The following is a 3,683-nucleotide window of genomic DNA, read 5'->3' as shown; positions in this document are numbered from 1 at the left end:
GAAAAAGAAGCTCAGAGAGAGTACCCAGGCCCTAAAATCAAGCCCAGGACTGTCTAAAACCATAGGCCAGATGCCAGTGGTTCATAAGTGGAACCGTAGCTTCTCGGGAGGCTGAGAGCTGAAGACCACAGTCCAAAGGAAAGCCTGTTAGATTCTTATCTCCAGTGAACCACCAAAAGAACCCATCTGGCATTTTGGATTAAGTGCTAGAGTGTTCACCTTGAGCTGAAGGGCTCAGGGTCAGTGCCCAGGCTAGAGTTCGAGACACACAACTGGAAAAAGAGTGAGGGTTAATTAAAATACTTTTCCTATTTGCTAATTACGAGAACATTCTTTGGAAGATGATATACACCAGAATTGGACTCAGAGCTCATGGTTCAAGTGTAGCACATATATATGTCCATCCTCTCAGACTGTAGCATTGTAATATTGTGTCCTACAGGGTTTTTAAAGGTCCAAGGTTAAAAGGCTTAATATGCTCCACAAGCCTTTTTTGATAAGCAATTGACTTGTATTGTCAATGTCATTACAGTTCTGAACCTAGCAGAGCACAAGTAGCTCATGCCCATCACCCTAGCTCAGGAGGCTGAGGTCTCAGGATCACAGGGTGAAGCCAGCCAGGGCAGGAAATCGATGACAAAATGACTTCCACTTCTGAAAGGTCAGATATTCAATAGCTTCTTGTGTCTCCCTTGGTGATGAGAATTTACTTGCACATTAAATGTTCTTATAGTACTCGAGTTATAGAAGAAGGAAAGAACCATTATTGACCTATCCTGGATTCAGATGAAGTTCTCAGGATCCAAGCCCTAGCTCTGTTAGCAGGAAGAACTCCAGTGTAACTCTGTAATTGAAGGACAGAAAACAGTTTCAAAATCCAGGCTAGGTGCAGAGACCAGGCCTACATGATTAGGAGGCAGAACGTACACACTCAACAGGGAAGTGAGCTGCAAAACCACTTCATTTATTCCAGGCACAACCAGCAATGGGGAAAACCTGTAACATTTGTTAAAGTTACACCAGGGTCAGGCTTTACTCGGCCTCTTCAAATAATGACTAATTAACCTTCCTCCCTCATGTTAAGGGAGCCTCAGGCTACCTTTAGGTTACCAATAGAGAGCCAGTTTAGTTGGGGAGAGGGGAGTAACAGAGTGGAGAAACCCTACTCTCTGGTCTTAGGGAGTGGGTTTTTGACTCTCCAACTATCAGATTTGAAGACCCTTCTACCTCTGCCAGTCCATTCTCCTTCCTTCATTCTCCACATAATTAATACAAATCCCCAGACTAACTAGAGGCAGGACTGTTTCTATTTTGTCTCCAAGCACATGATTTAGAACCTAGCTCTGCCCTCTTGACTCTGGGGCCCTTGGTTGCCTGAGAAGTGGGAAAGAGACAGTCTTCCTGCTCTGTGGTTATGTGAAGGCACACTGCAAAAGGCCTCCTGACTGGGAAGTGTTCCCTTCTTTCCTCCTGACGTCCAAAGATTAAACTATCATATTCTTTCTTTCTTTCTTTCTTTCTTTCTTTCTTTCTTTCTTTCTTTCTTTCTTTCTTTCTTTCTTTCTTTCTTTCTTTCTTTCTTTCTTTCTTTCTTTCTTTCTTTCTTTCTTTCCTTCTTTCTTTCTTTCTTCCTATCTATCTACCTACCTACCTAGGTACCTCTTTGCCAGGTCTTGGGTTGAACTTAAGGCCTGGGCACTGTCTGTAGCACTCTGCTACTTGAACCACAACACCAATTATGGCCTTTTCTGTGTATGTGCTCCCGAGGAATCGTACCCAGGGCTTCTTGCATGCTATGCAAGCACTCTCTCACTAATCCACATTCCCAGCCTCCTCATATTTTTCTTAATGGTAGTTTTTACATAAGTATGCTACCATTTTACTTCCTCAAGTTTAATTTTCTGAAGACTGGTTACTTCTAAGAAACCCTATCTTGTGTACCCCTGCCTGATTTGTGACTGTTCCTGCATTGTCCTCATAATAAAATGTAAATAAAGACTGCTGAGATCTTCAGTGTGCATCATATAAGGACACAGGCCTGGAACCCTGGAAGAGAAAGCAATGGGTCTGACATGAAGAGGATGATGCAGTAGGCGCAAGGATCATATCTGAAAAATAAATAAATAAATAAATAAATAAATAAATAAATAAATAAATAAATAAATAAATAAATAAATAAATTAGAGAAGCATCATTGCATACAGTATGTTTGAACTCAGGGAGGTAATATACACACATAAGTAAGTAGGGCACTGATTCATAAACGTGGCCTTCTCTTTTTGAAAACGTTTTTGAGGCTATCACATGGCTTAAACTCAGGGCATGATGCGTTCCTCAGCTGTTTTTCCCAAGGCTGAGGCTTTACCACCACCACAGCTCCACTTCCATCCATCTGGTCATTAATCGGACATAAGTGCCTCCCAGGCTTTCCAGCCTGGTCTAACCTGTTTCTTCTGCTTGGCTTTCTCTCTCAAAGCTCCATTTCTACCTTCTGGTCCACTGCTCCACTTCTGGTTTTCTGGTGGTTTATTGGACATAAGAGTCTCACAGACTTCCTGCTCAGGCTGACTTTGAAGGGCTATCTCTCAAAAAGGTTTTAAGCAGCTTTCCTCAAGGATTCACCAAGGAGCATCTCCACACAAACCTGGAGTCTAAATCTCGAGAGACACTAGAAAAGTGATGCATGAAGATGCTTCTAGTATATTCTAGATACTCAAGGTTGGAGACACACTACACTCCTAATTATTAGATCATTTTATAGGCAAAAGAAGCAATGCAGACAATATAAGGATCGCTCTAGCTTTTGGTCCTCCCATCTTGAGACAGTAAATTGCTGTAGCTCAATGCTAACTGACAGAGCTGGCATGTCCTGTGGACATTTGCACAGAAATTCTCTGACATTCATTTCTCACTTTTGGTTTCAAACCTATGAACAGATGTTAAGATGAGGAAGGAAAATCCTTCTTAGAGAAAGCAGCTATAATGGACATTGGGTAGTTAACTTATAAATTCATAACACTGGTATGACCATGTTAACAAGTCAGGTTTCCAGATTAAAAAATGAAGAAGAAAAGAAAGAAGGTGCCAGTGGCTTCTCATTGTAATCTGAGCTCCTCAGGAGTCTGAGATGTAGACAATCTGAGTTTGAATCCAGCCAGCGTAGGAAAGTCTATGACAATGTTATTTCTAAGAGATCACAGAAAAACCCAGAAATGTGGTTTTGACTCAAGGTTAATGCACTACCCTTTAGCACAAGGATCTCAGGAACAATGCCTAGGCTCATAGTTCAACACTAGGACCTGCCCCCTCAAAAATAACCTGCACCTCCATATCTTTGTATATGTATGTATGTATTCCTATAGGTGAAGCTCCAGAGTAGTTACGATGAATGGCACCAAGCTAGAAAATTTGTATCCAATAAAATGATTTCATAACAGAGACTGATTTCATGAAAGTGCATGTTCTGCGGCTCCCCTCACTGTTCCCAGTATAGCCTGAGGGTTTCTCTGCATCCCAGGCCTGCTGGAAGAAGTCTCCCTCATTGTCTGGACAGGCAGACAAAAGGCCTCACTTCTGTACAGCTATGTAACAAACAGCTCCATCTGTGTCAGATTGTGAGAATGAGTGTGAGTGGGCTCCGAAGGTCAGGATAAAGGTCTAATTTTAGCCCAATCTATTTCTTT

Source organism: Dipodomys merriami, unplaced genomic scaffold, assembly GCF_024711535.1.
Source record: "Dipodomys merriami isolate MVZ:Mamm:240054 unplaced genomic scaffold, mDipMer1.0.p SCAF_1421, whole genome shotgun sequence".
Taxonomy (NCBI): Eukaryota; Metazoa; Chordata; class Mammalia; order Rodentia; family Heteromyidae; genus Dipodomys; species Dipodomys merriami.
The sequence above is the reverse complement of the archived record's forward strand: the minus strand, read 5'-3'. Positions refer to the sequence as shown.